Source organism: Aotus nancymaae, unplaced genomic scaffold (genome assembly GCF_030222135.1).
Source record: "Aotus nancymaae isolate 86718 unplaced genomic scaffold, 86718_ANA_hifiasm-v0.15.2.pri h1tg000016l, whole genome shotgun sequence".
Lineage (NCBI taxonomy): Eukaryota > Metazoa > Chordata > Mammalia > Primates > Aotidae > Aotus > Aotus nancymaae.
In genome coordinates this window covers 68,791,970-68,814,095 of record NW_026988428.1, presented here as the reverse complement: position 1 = coordinate 68,814,095, position 22,126 = coordinate 68,791,970, and the positions used below count along the sequence as shown (strand labels likewise).

Genomic DNA, 22,126 nt, shown 5'->3' with positions numbered 1-22,126 from the left:
CCTGATGCTGCTGCCTAGCACAGCTTCTCCACCTGAGCTTTCTCACTTCCCTTCCAGCTTCTGTGGACCAGGTCCCAAAGGAACAGCATTAGGAGTCACATCACATCAGCATTTGCAATCAGAATGGGACAGGCCAGGAGGATGGGAGACATGGCTTAGTCACTCAACTTACATTTTAGTCCACAAAATGAAAACACACCCTCAGGAGCTCCAATTAGGCCCAGTCAGCCTGGAGTTCCTAACTGCCCGCAGCAATGAAGTGGGCACGTGTCCTCTCAGTGAAGGCCAGTCACCCGTGACTGTCACTCTGCTAGTTAACATTTCTCTCTGAAGCACCTCTGAGACAGCCCAACCATTTCACAGGCTGCAGACAGAGGCTGTGTGGCTGCTGGAGTTGAATGCACCAGTGAGGCTGGGACAGAGAGGGCTAGACTCACCACCATTGCCAGGCCAAGGACATGGTCAAATCGTGAACAGCTGCCTTTGGCCCTATAGCCAGCACTGAAATGAAATCAGGCAGCAGGCATGAAAGGATTCACTAATGGGCCTGTTGGTAAAAGTTACCATCTGGGTGTCTCTCATTCTGTTTTTGTTGGCTTTTCCTGATGGATAACTTTATAAGCAGAGGGTGAGTCTCTGAGGGTGGTCTCATCTTCCATTCTATAGCTCTGTGGCACCTTCTGCAGGGTTCCAAATACCATCTCCATCCTAATGGTACATAGTCCACATCATACATGCCCAAATCCGTGCTGATTCTAGAAACCTTCCAGGGTACATGCAGAGGCAGGGCCAGCTGTGCTAGGTTCTCTATGACAACATCCCTGTCTAGACGAAGGAAGAAGGATCAGAATAGTCCAGAATTGAATCCTGGCTCCCTGCTGGGAGAAATGTCACCTTCTGGATTATAAACTAGTCAGTGAAGGCCAGCAGGAGGAGAGTGTGACCCTTAAAAATACTAGTAGGCACATTCTACAGCCTGGGCAGAACATCACCGGTTTAATCTCCATAATGGCCCTCAGACACTATCTATTAAGATGAATACTCATGGAACAGTCCTCCCAGGACTTCCTGCCACCACTTACCTGCTGAAACCTACCATCCTTGAAGACAAAGCTCAGTTCCCACCTACTTGGCTAAGCCCTCTCCAAGGCCCAGTTTCTTTCTAGAGCCCTTTCAGTCTGCCCCACCTCCTTGGCAAAGGTTACATATGCTATCTGGGGAGGTCAGTTCTCTCTGCACTTGTGTCTGGTCAAAAGAAATATTGTGTCCCTTTTTGTTTTTCCTAGTACAAAGCACTTCATACAGTAGGTGTTCGGTAAGTATATGTTGATCCATTTTGTTTTTTGTTTCATTGGCATTAAATCACAACAATGTAACCCTTAAAGAGTCAGAAAATTTAGATGTGCTGTGTGTTATAATCTAATTGCTATTCAGTACAAATTGGAACTTTTCATTCTATTTCAAACTTCTGTAAATAGGGCTTCATTTTTTAAAAATAAGTTTAGTTGGCGATGTGGGACTACATAATGGAAGCCAAGCAATTTTTTTTTTCATTGACATTCATGTTACCTGGCAGTTCTTTTTCGTGTCTCTGGTTCTGGTTCAAGCTGCAGTTCAATGTAGTAAAATTGCATTCTATAAAAAGAAGTATTATATAGGACTTTTAAACTGGCCTTTTTCATCTCTATATTCCTGGATGGCCTGTGCCTGGGGCAGCTCACCTAGTATGGAGTCGGGGGCTTATGGCTCCCATTTTACAGGTGTGTGGAGAGAGCTCTGTTATCAAGCAGACCCTGCAACCCAACGGGGTCAGCCCTTTGTATGAAGCCAGTCAGGGACAGGGGGATCAACAGCGTGGGGGAGGTATCCATGATGCAGGTGACTATACCAGGACTAGGTGTCTGGTGTGAACCCATACAAGTTGTTGAACCTCTCTGAGGCTCAGTTTCCTCATCTGTAAAAAGGACATAGTAAGGCCTATATCAGAAAATGCCTGGCACATGGCTGGCATTTGACAAATTATCTTACTATTAAGCATGCTGCCCACACAGAAGTTTGCTGGATGCCTTGCTGCTTCCCCAGCTGACTTCATTCCCAGAGTTAAGCCACGTCAGAAGCCTGTGCCCCAAAGAAAGTTGAACCCCAAAAATCTGAGTTCTGAGAGACACAGCAGGGGCTTGCAGTCTATGGCAAGGGTAATGACGAACATCACAGAAGATGTGTCAGATGCTAGAAAGAATGCGTGCTGGGGAAGTAGCAAATATACTCTGTAGTATTTGTGGCTAAGACAACCACAGCTTAGGAACAAACTGTGTTCTGAGTAAATGCAGAATCGAGCTGCGGTGAGATACCAAGAGGGGACGGGAAAGCAAAACAGATCATGACCAAGAACAGGAACTGAGACGGTGACTAAGCCCCTGTTAGCCGGAGAAGGCACACCAGTTCTCTGCCTTGGGAGGAATCCATGGTCAAAGCTAAACTCACACTTCTACAGTATGTGTGTAATTAGTTGAAAAGCTTAATTTAGCAGTTTGGTAAATTCCATTAGCAGTTTATCTACGGTACATAAAGAAGCTATTTTTAAGTGAATCCTTTTTGGCTAAAGGCTCCTGTTAAGAATCCTAATGAAACATGGTTCACATAATGTAAACCCAGATCTGTGCAGATTCTAGAAACCTTCTGAGTAAACACTAATGTGCCCTGGCAGGGAAGCTGTGCTTGACTCTGTACAATGGCACCCCTGTCTAGATAAAGGAGGAAGGATCAGAGAGACCGGAATCGAGTCCCAGCTCTGAAATTACACCGCCTCAGCTATGTCACTTACATCTGTGGTGCTCAGTTTCCTCATCTGGAAAGGGTGGGTGATCACACTACCTTATAGGACGCTGGGGAGAAATATACAAGGTTCTGCACAAAGTAGCCTGCAGGAGGGCAGTCTCACAGAAGCTCTTTTGATTGAAGCAGATAATTTTTTGCCCAAACAAACAGAAAGGAATAAGAAAGAAATGGCAGCAGAAAGATTACCCAAGTGGAGAGGACATCTGATGGTGAGGCCATTGTGCAGGAAGGGAGCTGAGACAGTATCACTGTATAACTTCTGGAGCCACTTTTAAAACAAATCTTCTCAAACCCTATTGGTTTGAGAAGATGAAACAATTCGCAATGTGGATGTACTCAATGCCACTGCACGGTACACTTAAAATTGTTAAAATGGTACATTTTATGTTTCGTATATTTTATCATAATAAAAAAAAGATCCAAAAACAAATAAAAAACCCTAAATCTCAACTCTCCGCCCACTGAAGACAGTAAAATAAAAATAGCATAAAGAAGAGCTGGATGGCCTTCCCTCTGTGGGATTCTGGAAGGAAGGCAGTGTCCATGTACCCAGATGCCACACAAAGGCACTGTGAGTCAAGATCTCTTTCCTGTGGATGATCTGTATATGGGGTGTCTATTCAACCCAAGCTCCTGGAAGACCTGAAAATCAAAAAGCCACCACAGGCCATGGCACCACTGAAAGATCTGGAGGTTCTTCTGCTGAACAATTTGTCATTCATGATGGTATCTCCCCGATGGCATTTTCTGACCATGATTGAGATGACTCCACCCACAGAAATGAACTTCCAAGAACTTCTGCTTATAATCTGTCATCCAACCTCACTCCACTGTGTCCTCCTCTGCGCATGGTGGCGCTGCTGCTGTCTTGCTCAAAAAACTTGTTTTGGGAAGAAAGCCACTAAAATTTCAGCCCTGCTCAGGCTAAGAAATAGTAGCTTTGGGCCAGGCATGGTGGCTCATGCCTGTAATCCCAGCACTTTGGGAGGCCAAGGTAGGGAGATCACCTGAGGTCGGGAGTTCAAGACCAGCCTGGCCAACATGGAGAAACCTTGTCCCTACTAAAAATACAAAAAAATTAGCTGGGCATGGTGGCACATGCCCGTAATCCCAGCTACTCAGGAGGCTGAGGCAGGAGAATCACTGGAACCTGGGAGGCAGAAGGTGTGGTGAGCCAAGAGCGCACCATTGCACTCCAGCCTGGGCAACAAGAATGAAACTCCGTCTCAAAAAAAAATAAAAAGAAAAAAACAAACAGTGTCTTTGACAAACCGTCTCCTTCCCTACAGAAAAACAAAACCTGGCTGAAGGCAGGAGGGGTCTCTCTGGCCAATATCTCTCATCCCCTTTCCCCTGACCTCCCTGACCCCATTCATGTCTTTAGAGGGGCACGGCCCTGCTGAGGAGGTGAAGAGCTGTTCCTGTGCTTCAGGGCCCTGCACTGTAAATGCTTCCCAGCCTGAGCTGTACTTCTAGGTGCAGCTCAAATCCTACCTCCTCTCTAAAGCCATGAGAAATACACTCGCTTGCCTATAAACACTAACATCATTGGTTATTTTTTATATCATCCCCTGCTATGAGCTAAACTGTGTCCCCCCGCACACACAATTCATATGTTGAAGCCCTAACCCCCAGTGTGATGGTATTTGGAGATGAGACATTTAGGAGGTGATTAGGTTTATATGAGGTCATGAGGGTGGTGCCCTCATGATGGGCTTGGTGTCCTTACAAGAAGAGAGACCAGAAAGCTAGCTCTCTCTCTCTCTCTCTCTCTCTCTCGCTCTCTCCCCCCTCCCCCTCCCCCACCACCCTCCTTACCCCTCCTTCCTCTCCCATTCTCTCCCTCTCCCTAGGATGCGAAGACACAAAAAGAAAGCGCTTTCTGCAAGCCAAAGAGAGAAACTTCACCCACCAAACTGGCACCATGATCTTGGACTTCCAGCCTCCAGAACTGTGAGAAAATAAATTTCAGTTGTTGTCCAAGTCACCCAGTCTGATATTTTGTTCTGTCTGCCAGAACAAAGACCTCCCCACAAAGGGACTGTGTGCATGCCTACTGCAGAGACTACCCTCCTCTTCTTAGACCAGACCCCCTGTAGGACCCTTTGCTGGCACAACAGGGACTTGCCACACATAGAAGCTAATTTAGTGAGAGACTCTGCCTCTGCCTCCTGGGGAATCTCAGTCCAAGAGAAGCACAAGTTGTGAAGGGCCAAGAAGGGAAGGAGCACACCTCAGCAAGTTGGTTGAGAAGGACCAACAAGGGGCAGAGTACACCCTTAGCATGGAACTCAACCACAAGCTCTCAAAACAGGTAAAGCCGCCATGACCCGTGGGCTCACATGTGCCTGGACCACCTGCTTCCTCACATCCCTTAATTCACCCGATATTGGATCAACAGGTAACTCCTGTATTCTCACTTCAGTAAAAAGAAACTCACGTTTAGAGGGCTAATCCCAAGGACACATGACTGGTTAAGAGTCAGAACCCAGGCTCTATGCTAGGTATTCAGAGGTGGCAGGCTGTGACATGGTTGAGGACTTGGCCCTAGAGCCAGGCTGCCTGGGTTCAAATCCCAGCTCGGCCCGTTATCAGCTGTGTGACCTTGGAAAAGTTACTCAGTCTCTCGAAACCTTGGCTTCCTCATCTATAAAATGGGGAGGATGATGATAACAGTGCCTATTTCATAAAACTGTTATAAAGATGAGTTCATTTATGCCAAACTCTCAGCCATGCTTGGTGTATTTCTGTGCGTCAACCTTGAGGTACAGTGGAAAGAGGGTCCCTGGAGTTCTGTGTTTGGTCAAGGTGGGGCTGCAGGAAGTTGGCCTCCCTCCCACATCAGCACCAATCCAATCCTCTATCCCAAGGGGTGAAGGTGTGTGCTTACGTGCAGTAGACAGTGTGGCAGAGCTCCATCCATTTACCAAGAGAACTCTGGCAGGCTACAAATCCTGCAGCTCGATGCTGAGCAATCTCTAAAGTAAATAAAGCGAAAATAAACCAATCGCCCAGGCAATAGGAGATTTTCCTCTTGTCTGCACTGTTAATTGGGTCATTGTAGCCAACCTCCCACTTTCCCTGGTGCTGCTGTGAGTTAAAAAGGAGGAAAGGAAGCTGGTCAGGAGCACAAGTGCAGGTTCCGGGAGGAGGGCTGCCACACCTGCTGGTTCCAGCTTGTCCTGGTGCACCTGTAACGTGTGTGCTACGTCTCACCCTTCTCATCTTTCCTCTAACCAAGCCCAGAAGGGCACAGAGTCCCACAGACTCAGGGGTACACTACGAACACAGGGCTGGGTGTGGAGCCGATCCAACCTCACTGCTGGAACTTACTTGGGTAAAGCACCATTTCCACCTTCCCACAAGTTCTCCGGCCCAGCCTCACATTTTTCCAGCCCCAGGCAGAGCAGCTGTATTGTGTGAATGAGGGATCTTCAGCACAGATGGGGTGGGGACAGAGGCCCTTGGAATCTGAACCACGGGGGAATCCTGCCCACTCCTACCTCACTGCATCTTCTAGAAACCCTGGAGCATCACCCAGAGCCAGACTCCACCCACCACAAAGCCTGCTGCCCCATAAATGCCTCCCTTGATCAGCCCCATCCGGGATGTGTCAACAAACAGACAAGGGAAGGAACTGTCCCGCTGGCATTCTGGGAAAGCCAGGGCTGGGAGCCAAAACACACTGACGATGGGGACGCGCTACCTCCAGAAGAATCTGTCACAAAAGAAAATTTTATAGCCCTCAAGCTGGAAGAGCCCTGGAGATAACTTTGTCATCAGACGGTGGCACCCTCTAGCTGCCCCAGGCAAATAAGGTCCTTCAGGAACCGTCCCTAACACTGAACTTCAGGAGGTCCTTCCTGTATCTAATTGTCTTCAGTGAAAGGACAGAGCAGTTACAAGGCAAGAATGACTGAGAACTCCAAGACCTGAGGCCAAGACCCAGCACTGAGTCAAGGTGTGGAGCCTGCAGAGGACAAACCCCAATGAGGGCCTGCTCCCCTCACCTCAGCCTAACAGACCCTCGTTTACGTCATCCGGATGACGTCATGCTAACTTGACCAGTTAGAGCAGCTGTGAGGGGAAACAGACCCCCAAAGGTCCCTCTGCTGAGTCCTGCGAGGGGAATGGGGTGTCTTTGTGTGGATGCTGTTGGTGAGTGGAGAGCCAATGGAGCATGATGCTTATGGCACAAGCTCTGAAATAGCCAAGCTGCCTGGGTTCAAATCCTGCCTCTACTGTGTATTGGCTGTGTGACCATGGACATGATACCATGCCTCTCTCTTCCTCAGTTAACTTTTCTATAAAATGGGCATGATGGCAGTGCCTAGCCGATTGGGTTGTAGTGAGGCTTACACAAGGGAATACACGGACAGCCTTGAGCCATGCCTGGCACTTTCTGTGCATTGCTGTTGTGAAGGTGACCAGTTTGCCTGGGACATCCTGGCTTAGGCCTGTGGTCCCAGCACTGCTATGAATAACCCCGCTTTCACTCCCGGGAGTGCCCAAGGTTGGATGATATAAGGCTGACTCCCTTTGGCTTCTTCATGTCCACCGGGTTATTTCCTTGCTTCATGCTGCCTCTGAGTACTGAGGAGCCGGGTTCCCAAAATGTAAGGTCCCCAAAGTGGGCTCTGCCCTTGCCACGGACGTGTCTGCTCCACAAACTCAGTTCTTCCTCTTTTCCTTTTTCTCTGCACGTTGTCTTTCCTTCTCCTTCCTCCACCCTTACAGCTGTGCTCTCCTTTCCTGCTTCTCTGTCCACATCTTAGGACTCTGGTAGTGCACACAGGTACAGTTCTGGCTTTACTGGGGTCTCCCCCTGACCCTACACTTGGACAGAACCCTTTATGGCTCTAACTAAACTGCCTTATCAAAATTTCTCTTAGAGGAAGGAAACAATAGGAAAAGTCAAAGAAGTGACCAATAGATGGATGAATGCAACAAAATGTGTGTGTGTGTGTGTGTGTGTGTGTGTGTGTGTTGTATTAGGGGGAACAAAAAGTGTACCAGTTTGAAATGGTCCATTGAATGCTAGAGCTCTCTATAAAACTGTCCCAAGAGCTATTTTATTTATTTATTTTTGGAGACAGAATCTCACTTTTGTTGCCCAGGCTGGAGGGCAACGGTGTGATCTCAGCTCGCTGCAGCCTCCACCTCCTCAGTTCAAGCAGTTTTCATGCCTCAGCCTCTCAAATAGCTGGGATTACAGGTGCCTGCCAGCACGCCTAACTAATTTTTGTATTTTTAATAGAGATGAGGTTTTGCCATGTTGGTCAGGCCTGTCTCAAACTCCTGACCTCAGGTGATCTACCCGCCTCAGCTTCCCAAAGTGCTGGGGTTACAGGTGTGGGTCACCATGCCCAGCCCCCCAGGGCTATTTTATGGGAAACCCTGGAGGCTCTCCTCCAAGACAGCAGCCTCCCTATGTGTCAGTGAAGAAAGCAAAACCTCTGGAGCCCAAGGGCCTGGACCCATTTCTGCCACTCACTACCAACTGACAAAGGACCGTGATTTCACAAAGACTCAGTTTCTCCATCTGTAAAATGGGGCACACTTGTCTCTAGAACACCATGATTCCATGGCATTGTAAGAGGCCCTGGACCTGCTCTTAGGATCCTGAATTCTGCAATATTCTGCACTATTTGACAGTTGCATCTTTTAGTTTCTTCTATGGGGGAAACATAGGAGGGAACCAGGGCCTTGGAAAATATAAAATCTGAAGTAATTCTCGCCTAAGGTATCATGGCGAGTGTCTGAGTCCTCTGTGCATTGCAACAGAATAGACACTATTTTGTGTGGAAGAAAAGCGAGAGTGTGATGTGAACTCAGTGGGTGATTAGCCAGTCCCTGAGGAACCCCTCATGAGTTCTCCCACAGCCTCGCTTCTCTCAGCTGCATTGCCAATACCCAGGCAGCCTGCAGGTTCAACCCTCCTTCTCCACAGCAGGTTCAGCAAACGTTGCAACAAGGAGCCCCAAGACAAAACGGATGGCTATTGCGGCCACTGCCCCAGTGCTGGGGCCTGCCTCCTGCAGGCTCACCACAGGCTGATGCATCTCCAGTCACCCACCACACCTGGGGTTCCATCTCCATCAGCGGCATCACCAGCCACTCCAACTCTGGAACACAAATCGCCATCTTCTTGTTCTCTTCTGCTCTAGTTTCTGACATTTATTCAGTTACAGATTGCATTTACTCCGTCGTTCTCTGGGTTCAAATCCCCATCCCACCACTTATTTGCTGGATGACCTTGGATAAGCCACTTAACCTCTCTGACTCTCAGTTTCCTCCTCTACAATATGGGACAAGCATAGCAATCTCCTCATGAGGTTGTCATGAGGATTCAATGAGATTAAACATGAAAAGCTCCTACCACAGGCCCTGGGACATAGCAGATGACTTTTCCCCCATCCTCAAGCCTTTTAGCCCCTTCCTCTCCATTCCCACAGGCCCTGTTCAGCCCCTCAAGGTCACTGCAGTGGTATTCTTCCCAGGTTCTCTTCCCAAAGCTTCCTCCATGGCAGTATATCCCATACACTGCTGCAGAACACGTTCTGAACCCAGCTCCAGGAACATCACTTCCCTTCTCAGAAACCATCAAAATATCCCTAGGCTTAATGATGAATTCCTAGACTCCTAACACCCCAAGACTCTGCCATCTCTCCCAGGCAGCACTCCTCGCCGGATTGCCCACTCCACTATTCCTTGCTCCTCAGGTACATCCCACCTTCACGGGGTTTCCTCAGGTGTCCTTCCCCAAGACACCCAGACCCAGCCTCCTGTTCAAGGCCCGGCCTCAGTGCCACATCCAGGATGTCCTCTGTGAGTCACTCCTTCCAGAAGTAACGTCTCTCCTCCAAACTCCCTCTACACGCTTTATAGTATAGAACTGAGAGGTGACAGGACCTCAAAGGCCATACATGAAGCCTCTCACTTATCATTCAAAAACTGTGCATAAAGTAGCTTGTATGCAAATAGTACCCCACAAGGTTGTGCATGTTAATTTCACCTGAAAAGAGGCATGAACTCTGGACCCTCCAACTAAAATGCTGATCCTCTGTGAAACGAGCTGCCCTGATGTCATATCCCTATGCCTACATCCTTGATAAAAAGACTCTTTGGTACATGCTGTTTTCTTCCAGAGACAAGGAACCCACCACTTCATGAGGTAGGTTCTTCCTCTTGACCTCTGATCACGCTGGGGACTCCCACAGATCAGCCCTTTCTGTCCTCTGGAGTCACACAGAACTAATTCCTTTGAGACTCCTGGTGTCCTCCACAGAGGCGAACAGGGCAGGTTCCCAAGCACACTGTGTAAAACAGATAAATGAACTCAGAAGGCTTTCCCATGTGTCGGGGTACATTTGCTGCATCCCATGCATGCGCGTGCACACACACACACACACACACACACACACACACTTGGGCAGAGTCAGCACGAGGCTGCTGAGCCACACAGCCAGCGGAAGCCAAGCCCCAGCAGCGGCCCACTTCCTGACCTCCTTCCTTTGCTCTGGGAGGTTTTCTCTCTGTGTGTCTTTCTGACTGTCTGTCTCGGTTCTTTGTTTCTAGCATGGCAACAGCTGTGGATGCTGCCTGCGTGGCCAGGGCTCCTAGCAGCACTGACCTGCAAGGTAGGAGTTTCGGTTCTTAGACCTGTGACCTTGGGCAAGTCACTCTACCCTTCTGAGCCTCAGTTTACTCATCTCTGAAATGAAGAGGCTGGATGAGACTGGAGGATTCTTAAGGTCCCTTCCTGACCCAAACCCTAGTGCTTCTCGGCTCCCCTCCAGTCCCGTTACTGAGTGACAGGGAGGGGCGCAAAGGCCGGGCCAGGCCTGGGGATGGTAGGGGAGCCAGCTGTTCCCACCCGAGGGCGCACAGCCTCCAGCCAGGCCCTCTGCGAACTCCATGTGCTGCACATACCGCTCACACTTCGCAGCCGGAGGAGCAGGCAGGAAGCGCCGCCCCCCGGCTGCCCCGAGCGCCCACCCTCAATCTTCCTCCGCTTTACCTTGGGCGTGTAGGCTTCCCGCGGACCTGCCCGCGCCACCCGCTCGGCTCACAGCTGTCAGGCAGCCGCCTGCACCGCCGCCTGCTGTGCCCGACTCTTTCCGCTCCGATCCGCGCGGGCTGGACCAGCCCCACAGCAAAGCTGAAGGGGAAGCGGCGCCCCCTGGGCGCCCTCCGGGATCTGCGGGAACCGCCGCCCCCGCCGCCCCCTGGGTGCCCTCCAGGACGTGCGCGCGCCGCGCGGTGGGGTCTGGGCCGGCTGGCGCGACCTGAGACTGCCCGGGAGCCTGGGTGGCGAGGGCGGGGCCGCGACCGACTTAGCCTGCCTGACTGGTCATCAGCTCCCTAGGCCCCCCAGGCCCCTTGCCCCGATTTAGGTTCCCAAGGTGAGGCATCAGTCGGGCCCTTGCGGGCTCACTGGAGAGAGATGCTGTCTAGCTGCGCACCCCCGAAAACCCGGCAACCGCCCGGGATCACTCCCGCTGTTATCTCTGGGAACAGAAACTAATAAGGGACCTTGTTCTTTATACTTTTCTGACTCTTCTGTATATTCTACCGTGGGCACGAACGGTTAAAAACAAAACAAAATGCCAGAAACCTAAAACCCAGTACATACTTGTTAATAAAGCACGAAGTCAATCTTCAAAGGCCCAAGGCAAGGCCCGCCCTGCCCACTCCAGGCACAAGCTGATTTTCCAGCCTCACCCTCTCTCCCTCACACACACAACATCTCTGGACACACTGGCTGTTGGCAGCCACTAGCTGTTCTTCATAGCTGCTGGGAGTTCTTGCTTTTTGCCTGGAACACCCTCCCCTTTCATCTCTGACTGTTGAAATTCTACTCATCCATGCAGGCCCCCCTGAAGCATCACCCTCTTGGAGAACCCTTCCCCAGACACTGCCCCTGCAGAGTGCCGCAGTTCTTCCCTGGTAAACCCATCTTTCTGGTGCTGGTTTATGTAGTAGTATCTCCCTCACATACACACTAAGCCCTCTTCCAAGGTGGAGAGAAACAAATTAGCACTTACTGAGCAGCTGTTATAAATTGCTGAGTGGAGTCCTTTCTTCTCCTTGCAGCCCAACCAGCCACTAGCCCACAACCGCCCTCCACCCAACCAGAGTTTCAGAAGGCTGTCAAGGGCTCTGAGGCCTGCCCTCTGGTGCGTCCCCACTGTGTGCCTTGGGGACCGGCACACAGTGGGGCTCTGTTCTAGGTAGAATTTTTCAGCTCTGTTTTGGGTATGCTTCCATGTGTCAGCCCCCAAGGTCTGCAAGCTGGTGGCTTGCCCTCCTCTCAGCCCTATGTGAGGAAAGAAAGACCTTTCATTATCAGAATCTGAGAAGTGGAAGGGACCTCAGAGATTATCCAATGCAAAGCCTGCCCACCCATTTTACAGAGGGGAAAACTGTGACCACAGAGATCAAGTCAGAGGTATCGGAGGTACTTACCATTGTTACTGTTTTCATTGCTGTTAATCCTTGCACATTTAGAAAGCCTTTCACTTCTAAAGCAAAGTGTTGTCACTCATTTGCCCCTCACAGTCTCAGAGGTATTATAGTGGTTAGTGCACAGACTCTGGAAGCCAAAGTCCTGGGTTTGAATCTCAGTGCTCCAACTTGCCAGCTACATCCTTGGCAAGTTACAGGAACTTTCCCCATCAGTACAATGTGGATATTAACAGCTCTGCATCATGGGGTGTTCTACCAATTGAAATAAATGTGTATCTTTAAAGGCTTAGAATAGTGGTCGATGCATTAAAAATGCCAAATGTATTTGTTCTTATCAAACTGTTTTTTGTTTTGTTTTGTTTTGTTTTTTTGAGACAGAGTCTCACTTTGTCACCAGGCTGGAGTGCAGTGGCGCAATCTCAGCTTACTGCAGCCTCCACCTCCTGGGTTCAAGCAATTCTCCTGCCTCAGCCTCCCGAGTAGCTAGGATTACAGGCATGCGCCACCATACCCAGCTAATTTTTTACATTTTTAGTAGAGACAGGGTTTCACCATGTTGGCCAGGATGGTCTTGATCTCTTAACCTCGTGATCTGCCCCCCTTGGCCTCCCAAAGTGCTGGGATTACAGGCATGAGCCACTGCACCCGGCCTTTTTTAAATTGTATTACTTCACAGTTGGAATAATGGAGGCTCAGAAAGGCTGAGATTCATCCAAAAAATTGCTGCTTTGGGGATGGTTTCTCACCAAACTCCATGCAGCTGTCTTACTCTCTGATACCATTAGTCACTTTGTGTCTGAGTCTAACCACCTATTTAATAGGGAAGAAAGGCACCTGCCCTTTAGCCCACCTCAGAACGCCTAGACATTTCGTGGTACAAACATTAACCACATCTTCTGGTTTCTACGGGGATGTCTCCACGTTCTTGGAGAACCCTTCCGCAGACACTGCAGAGTGCCCCGGTTCTTCCCTGGTAAGCCTATCTTTCTGGTGCTGGTCTATGTAGTAGCAACCCCCTCACACACACACTAAGCCCTCTTCCGAGGTGGAGAAAAGAAACTGCCCTTTATCCCATCTCAGAACTGGCATTTTCTTTCACAGAACACCACACCTCATGGCGTCCTTCAGAACCACAGAGCCATCACATTAAGGGCTGAAAGCTCAGCTTGTACACTGTGCCTCTCTTACTCTCAGCCCAGAGCAGAAAAGCAACAGGGCAAAGATGGTTCTTCCAATGTATGGATGTAGGAAACTGTGGCACAGCTGACATTCACTGATTGGCCCCAGGCTATGTAGCTAGCCCGGACCACAGGAGGGATAAGGACCTCCACTTCCTCTTTCCCCATGACTGCACAGCTTTCCTGATTCAGTGTTGCAGGAGAAACCCAAACTCACTTATTCAGTGAGGATTTATTGAGCACTCTCTAGGTGATGAATAAGACCTAGGCAAGGCTGGCTTCCTGGGCATGTGACCTACAAAGGCACATAGGCCAGCAATCCCCAACCCTTTTGGAACCAGGAACCTGTTTCGTGGAAGACAATTTTTCCATGTACCTGGGGTGAGGGTGGGGATGGTTTCAGGATGAAACTGTTCCACCTCAGATCATCAGGCATTAGCTAGAGTCTTATAAGGAGTGTGCAAACTAGATCCCTCACATGCACAGTTCACAATAGGGTTCATGGACCAGTACCCCAGTACCAGTTCATGGCCTAGAGGTTGGGAACCCCTGACATAGGTCCCTCACTTAGAAGGGTTTCATATATAGTTTAGTGCTCTCCTGTCCCCTTCTTGAAATTCTTAATAATTTTTGAACAAGGGACCATACACATTGTATTTTATACTGGACCGTTCAAGTTGTACAGCTGGTCTGGACCTAGGCTCTTCCCTAGGAGCTCTCAGTTTCACAGGCGATCAGTCATGGAATTGGCAATTGCAGGTCAGTAAGATGCGGGTTGTGACAGAGGCAGGGTAGCCACGAAAGAAGGACAGGACCTTGGCCAGTATTCAGCTCACTTGGGCCACGCTCCCCAGCTGTGCAGCCTGTCCAGCCGCCAGTGACTTACCACTGTGCTCCTTGCTGGGAGAATGGCCTTGGTTTAGCACCAGGGCCTGCAGCTCCAGAGAGCAGCTGCAAACCCTGCCACCCAGGGAGGCCACTGCTAGGTCACATCAATACCAGGAAATGTATGTCATTGAAGCCCTAAGCTGTTCTCATGTTCTCCAACCCACACTCCGTGATCACCAGACTGCCAGTGGGCTCTGGTTCATTCTGCCTGCCCAGACGCAGTCAACTTCCAGAAAAGGGTAGATAAAGTCGTCCACACTGAAAAGCAATTGGCAGGCAAAACCTAATGGGGTATTCATCCAAAGCACACTTGGGTTTTATTAGAGGTGTTTTGTGTCCTCCTGGCCTGCACTGCTGGCATGTAATAGGTATCTAAGTCATGATAGTTGAGTGAACATATGAAAGGTAAATACATCTGGCAGTTCGAAGGTCATTGGCCCAAGAACAGGGTATTTTTTATTGTGTTCTGTTTTTTTTTCTTTTTCTTTTGTTTTTTGTTTTTTGTTTTTGGATGAGTGCTGGAAGCCCCAACACAATGGTTTGGGAGTGAACAGAATGGAGAAGTAAGAAGGTACCACTCTCAAGGAGGCTGGCAGTGTGAGAGAGGAAGAGAACAAGGTAGGAGACTGGAGGAGGTTTGTAGACTGAGGTCAAGAATTTGATGAAGAGAGAAAGGATGAAGAGTGATGAGGGCTCAATGGCCCCGTATAAGAAGAGGCAGGAAGGACTGGAGAGCACAGGGTTTAGGAGGAGCCCCTAAGTCTCAGAAGCAGTGGGAGGAGGTAAAGATGAGTGAGGATGGGAGCAAGGCAGTGGGAGGAAAGTGGATGCAGAGCTCCCGGATTATTGTCCCTGTTTCCTCTATGAACCAAGAAAATAGGTAATGGCTGGAGAGTTTGGACTGACCAGTGGTGTAAGTGACATTTAGATGCTTGTGCTGTGAGTTGCTGCCGCCTCTGGGGTGGGGCAGGGAAGAACCAGTGGGAGGGGAAGTAGAAAACGGTCTTGAAGGGCACAGGGACACTTCCAAGGAGGTGTGCTACCCTCTTCCGGAGTCACCTTAACACTCCATGGCATCCTTCCTCCTGGCATCTGTGAATTCTTTGTTTTTTCTTGTTCATTTGCTGCTTTCAATTCTAACTGAAGCCCAGTTCCTATTAATTGGTCCCCTCAGAGGAACACTGGAAACATTCACTGTTCTAGTACAGGAATCCCTCTGCTGTTCCTTCTTCCTTATTATAAATGGTAACAATTACAGAGTTTCCAACAGGTAGAGGCCAAAAACCAAACAGACTTTTCAATGTTGACTCTCTCAGGCTGCCTACAGAATGGCAGCATCTGCCCCACCTCCCAGAGGCTCACCAGCAAAGGCCAACTCAAACAGCAGCCCGGAGCAGACGGCTGGCCAGCTCTACACAGCCAGCAAACACCAGAGAGAAATCACCCTGGATCTGTATCTTCCATCTTTTTCCTCTGTCAGCATGTTTGAGGAGGAGACATCTTGTATGAGATTGCAGGAACCAATTCATATCAAATGCTCATAGCTCCAATTGAAAAATTAGGCTAGAATGCAGGGCCTCCCTGAGGATGTTTATGAAAGTCATGTACTTCTTTAAGGGATTCACAAATCTGGAGTCCTTCCAAAACAGGACAAGTAAGACATGAGCAGTGAGTGACTTTCTACCATCCATCCAGTGGCCAAGAATAGACTTCCTCATTCAGATGGAGCCGCAGAGGTACAGACCTGAGAGCTGAAAGTCATAGAGCCAGTCCCATGTATTACCAATAAGGTAACTATGGCTCAGGGTGACTTGACCTATAAGCTACAAGCTTGTGGGTGACCACTCCAGGACTTGAATGCAGGATTTCATTCCATTACCACTGCCCCACAAATAGCCTCTGAGAGACAGAGTATCTGATGCCACCTTATGTGGGATATTGTTTTGGCTATCACAAATTTCTGAATCCTCTGTTTGTGGAATAGAGAAATCAAAGCCATCAAATATTCAAGGGTATCCACTCATGAAGCCACATTGTTACTTCAGCTAAAAATAACTTAGAGACCTGACAATGAATAATCATTTATCTAATCATCTGGGAATGATGAAATTAAGGTTTTGTAGCTACTATTTTACAGTTATAAATTGCTTAGAAAGTACAGATATTTTTCCCTCATAATTTTGCTTCCTCATGAGTCCACATGCATACACAAGACCCAACCATGGTATCTTGACTATGAATGTAACAAATAAGGAAATAACAAATGTAGTAAGGTGAAGCAGGGGGGTTCGTTAGCCCAAGAATGTTCTAGGACTAGTGTTTGGTGGAGCCAACCCGCTCCTACAGGCAGTGAGACAAAGGAAAGTGCCTGGCAGTTTCATTATGGAGTGCTTCCCAATAATCTAATTCCTCTACCATCAAAAGTTTCTCAGGGAACATCATTTTTAGAAAGATGCTTTGTTTTGATAAAACAACCCTTCTATATTAGTCTGTTCTCACACTGCTGATAAATACTTACCTGAGACTGGGTAGTTTATAAAGGAAAAGAGGTTTAATGGACTCACAGTTCCATGTGGCTGGGGAGGCCTCACAATCATGGTGGAGGGCAGAAGGCATGCCTTATATGGGGGCACACAAGAGAGAGCTTGTGCAGGGAAACTCCCCTTTATAAAACCATCAGGTCTCATGAGACTTACCATTATGAGAACAGCACAGGAAAGACCCATCCCCATGATTCAATTACCTCCCACCAGCTCTCTCCCACGACACATGAGAATTGTAGGAATTACAATTCAAGATGAGATTTGAGTGGGGACACAGCCAAACCATTTCACCTTCCAAGCTTATGTCTCACTACTCACCCACAAATAGGCTGTAAAGAGCCCAGCATTTGCTTTCTAGCAACAGTGTCATACTAACATTGCTTTCCCTGCCTCCAGGGCCTCACTGCATCTCTGTTTAAAGTCTAAAGCCAGATCCAGCTCTCATGCTGCCTCCTGCAGAAAGACATCTCTGGTGTTTCCCAGCCAGAGGAGCCTCCCCATCTCTCAACTCCTGACCACTTCTCTTAAAAACATGACCATGTCCTGTGGCTGCCCATTGCCCTCCTACCATCCACCATGGCCCTGCTGCACTCCCGCCATGTCCTCTCCGGCTTCGTGCCGCCTTCCACCCGGGCCTCACCACTGCAGCCTCTGCCAGAGCCAGCTCCTGGTGGACCCATGTGGAAATGGGGCCTCCAGATCCCATCCTGGGAGTCACTGAAGGCTTTAAGAGGAACACCAACAGCAAAAAGATGAATCTGGGAGTTGGTGCCTACTGGGATGATAACGGAAAGCTTTATGCGCTGCCTAGTGTCCACAAGGCAGAGGCCCAGATTGCTGCAAAAAGTTTGGACAAGGAGTACCTGCCCATTGGGGGACTGAATTTTGCAAGGCATCTGCACAACCAGCCCTGGGTGAGAACAGCGAAGTCTTGAAAAGTGGCCAGTTTGTCACTGTGCAGACCATTTCTGGAACCGGGACCTTAAGGATCGGAGCAGTTTTCTGCAAAGATTTTTTAAGTTCATCCAAGATGTCTTTCTGCCCAAACCAAGCTGGGGAAATCACACAGCCATCTTCAGGGATGCTGGCATGCAGCTACAAGGTTATCAGTATTACGACCCCAAGACTTGTGTTTTTGGCTTCACAAGTGCCATAGAGGACATTTCAAAAATACCAGAGCAAAGTGTTCTTCTTCTGCATGCCCATGCCCACAATCCCACGGGAGTGGACCCACGTCTGGAACAGTGGAAGGAAACAGCAACAGTGGTGAAAACAAGGAACTTCTTTGCATTCTTTGACATGGTCTACCAAGGATTTGCCAGTGGTGACGGTGATAAGGATGCCTGGGCTGTGTGCCACTTCATTGAACAGGGCATTACTTTGTCTCTGTCAATCATATGCCAAGAACATGGGCTTATATGGTGAGCGTGTAGGAGCCTTCACTATGATTTACAAAGATGTGAATGAAGCCAAAAGGGTAAAGTCACAGTTGAAGATCTTGATCTGTCCCATGTATTCCAACCTTCCCCTCACTGGGGCCCGGATTGCTTCTACCATTCTGAACATCCAGATTTGCTAAAACAATGGTTGCAAGAAGAGAAAGGTATGGCCAACTGCATCATTAGCATGCGGACTCAGCTGGTCTCCAGCCTCAAGAAGGAGAGTTCCACCCACAAGTGGCAACACATCACTGACCAAATTGGCATGTTTTGTTTCACAGGGCTAAAGCCTGGCAGGTGGCGTGGCTGACCAAGGAGTTCTCCGTCTACATGACAAAGGACGGCTGCATCTCTGTGGCAGGGGTCACCTCCGGCAACGTGGGCTACCTTGCCTGTGCCATTCACCAGGTCACCAAGTAATGTCCCCAGTGTGAGGAAACAGAGACAACCTTTCTGTTTTCAGCCTCTGCTACGGGGAGCTTCACACAGAGAGTGAGAGAGGGTGGATGGTGATGAGGGGATGATTTCTTTCAACCACAGTGTATAACATTCAGCGATTGAATGTTTCTCAGAAAAGAACATGTAGCGACACAGGGCAGAGGCGCTGGCATCTAGAACATAGTGGCTATAAACCAAACTCTCTCCCATCCTTTCATCTCCAACTTTTCTCAAAGAGTTTACATGTACAAGAAAGTCATCACACCAAAAAACCTGTCAATTATGCCATTGCAATTTTCAGAAGCTTTAACTGAAGTATCAGGTTCCTCATGAGAAATAGCAAACTTTAGAGGCTTTGAGAGAAGACCTAGTTCTGTCACGAACAGTTGGCCTTGTGTCTGCCCTCCTATCATGGAGCAATCTCATCAACAGACCGCATTGCAGAAATTATGTTTTATGTAAACCAGTGAGTCTGCTGCCACTACAGCAAGGAAAACAATGCAGTTTCCTGTCTTATTTAAGAAAAAGAGAAGGCTCTCTTCTCTCCCTTGTCTTTGCCGTTCTTTAACTTACGCACAATGATTTTTAACTAATGCAGATTTTAATCCCATTCTACTGCTTGACTGACCATCAACCCCATCCTATTGGGATTTATTTAAGAACAAAGAACATAATTTTCTCCTGACATCATACCCTCACCTTTCTCAGCAAAGAATAGTGGAGAGTAGGTAACCGTCCTTGATCTCGGCATCCTGTTGAATGATTGTGTAATTTCAGTTGGGATGTGGCCTCTGCCCAGTTGGACCTCCTCCCTTTATTGAATGTGATTGTGCAAGTCACTCCTCTCATGTTATGAGTCCAGCAGTGCAGGGTGGTACCAGGAAAGAGGACATTCTAGGCTTTGTGTGCTGACAGCTGGGTTCAGGCTTCACCCACCGGAAAGAACCACCATCTTCTCTAATCAGGTAGACTTATTGCAGCCTGGTTTCTCTGTTACAATAAAATTACTGTAGACCGCCCAAAAAATAAGAGCAATGATGCCAAAAGTCTAATTTATGTGTGGAGTACAGTAGAAGGGGATTGAGAGGTAGAGACTAAATAACTACTTAACTTTGAACATGCCAGGAAGTTTCTCTGTTCTTCAGATTCCTAATCTGTAAAATGTAGTTAAGGACAGGACCTATCTGATGAGGTTGTTGTGAGAAGTAAAAGAAATCATGCGTGTAAAAAACACCTAGTATGGTGACTGGTTCATAGCCAAAACTTACAATGTCAGGAAAGAAAAAAGGAAGGGAGGGAGGGAGGAGAGGAAAAGGGAAAAGCAAAGCAAAGAGAATGAGACCAGCCTGGGCAACACAGTGACACCCCATCTTTACAAAAAATTATAAATTAAACAAAATTAGCCAGGCATGGTAGCTGATATGGTTTGGATACGTGTCCCCACCTAAATCTCATGTCAAATTCTAATCTCTAATGTTGCAGGAGGGGCCTGGTGGGAGGTAACTGGATCATGGGGGAGGATTTCCCCCTTGCTATTCTCGTGATTGTGAGTGAGTTCTCATGAGATCTGGCTGTTCAAAAGTTGATATGGTTTGGCTGTGTCCCCACCCAAATCTCAACTTGAATTGTATCTCCCAGAATTCCCACATGTTGTGGGAAGGGCCCAAAGGGAGGTAGTTGAATCATGGGGGCCAGTCTCTCCCATGCTAGTCTCATGATAGCAAGTCTCACGAGATCTGATGGGTTCATCAAAAGTTTCTGCTTTTGCGTCTCTCTCATTTTCTCTGGCCCCTACCATGTAAGAAGTGCCCTTTACTTCCCACCGTGATTCTGAGGCATCCCCAGTCATGTGGAACTGTAAGTCCAATTAAACCTCTTTCTCTTCCCAGTCTTGGGTATGTCTTTGCCAGCAGCATGAAAATGGACTAATAAAACCGTGTACAGCACCTCTTTTTTTGCTCTCTTCCTCAAGCTCCAGCCATGTAGGATGTGCCTGTTTCCCCTTTGCCTTCTGCCATGATTGTAAATTTCCTGAAGTCACCCCAGCCATGCTTCCTGGAACCATGAGCCAATTAAACCTCTTTTCTTTATAAATTACCCAGTCTCAGGCAGTTCTTTACAGCCATGTGAGAATGGACTAATACAGTGGCACACACCTGTAGTCCCAGCTACTTGAGAGGCTGAGGTGGGAGGATCCCTTGAGCCCAGGATGTGAAGGCTGCAATGAGTTATGATCATGACACTGCACTCCAACCTGGGCAACAGAGCAAGACCCTGAGAAGAATGGAAGGGGAGCGGAGGGAAAGGGAGGGGAGGGGAGGGGAGGGGAAGGGAAGGGAAGGGGAGAGGAAGGGGAGAGGAAGAAAGAGAGAGAGAAAGGGAAGAAAGAAGGGAAGAAGGAAGGAAAGAAGAAAGGGAGGGAGGGAAAGAAAACAAACAATAGCCCTCTTTCTCTACTGGAGTCAAAAGCACCATTGCCTCTTCTTAGATGAAACACATTTATGACCTCCTTGGAGACACAATTTTATGTAACAGTGACACCGAAGATCATGGAAAGGGTGAGATCAATTATTTTTTTAGATCTCCTATGTAAAGATATTAGCTGAATTCTGAATTCCATTAGAAACTTAACATTTTCAGGATGGAAGGAAATGCAACAATCACCCTGTCCAACTCCCATTGACTTTCAGCTACTGGAAGTGAAATCTGCAAAGGGTAAGAGTCAGTGAGCAGCTGAGCCCAGGCTGGAAAGCTTCCAGCCCAGAGCTCCTCCTGTGCTGCACATCCCCTCTTCCAGCTGAGAAGAAACACCATAAAAACCTGATGTCCAGAGAAGAACTTCTGGCATAAGAGTGTGAAGACGTCGATAATCTATTTCCTCAAAAAGCAACTATAGTCCTCGCTCAAAACTGTCAAAAACAACCATTTCATTTCTCAGAATTGACTGGAGGCACACAACAAACTGAGGAGTGCTTATATTCATGAAAACTACTAAACTTACAGTAAGATCCGCATGAATCTGTGGTGATTTATGCTGATTCCCATACCCCTGCCCCACCACCAGAGTTCTGTTGTTTGATAGTTCAATGAGGACAAGCCAGATCTTACAAATTAGCTTTTTTTTTTTGTCACTGCCAGAGGGGATTCACTTGATTTTAAACAGTATTATTTAAGTGATGATCTCAGGGCCAAGTGATCAGAAAGGACCAGAAGCTCTTCTGGCTTAAAATTGCAAAGCAAGAAATGGACTAGTGACTAGCTGGGTACTTAACAGGGAGTTAGTTCTAGGAAGTGAAGCAGATACAGGGGGATTAGTGAACTCTCCCCATAGTAT

The 22,126-nt window shown here is 48.2% G+C and overlaps 1 protein-coding gene and 1 pseudogene across 4 annotated transcripts in view; one reads left to right on the top strand and one right to left on the bottom strand.

The window, feature by feature from the left end:
• CRACR2A (calcium release activated channel regulator 2A) overlaps positions 1-10,943 on the bottom strand; it is a 141,402-nt gene extending 130,459 nt beyond the window's left edge. Inside the window, exons 1-2 of one of the 4 annotated variants that reach the window (XM_021671348.2) lie at positions 10,002-10,042; positions 5,729-5,816 (exon numbers count right to left, since the gene is read on the bottom strand). The gene's annotated coding sequence lies outside the window, so the exon portion shown is untranslated. Of the gene's footprint in view, positions 1-5,728; positions 5,817-10,001; positions 10,043-10,858 lie in introns of those variants that run through there. The other 3 variants (XM_021671346.2, XM_064377530.1, XM_064377531.1) reach the window with 3 other exon arrangements.
• On the top strand, positions 10,364-20,864 carry LOC105710927 (aspartate aminotransferase, mitochondrial-like; annotated as a pseudogene).
• Positions 20,865-22,126: the final 1,262 nt, after the last annotated feature.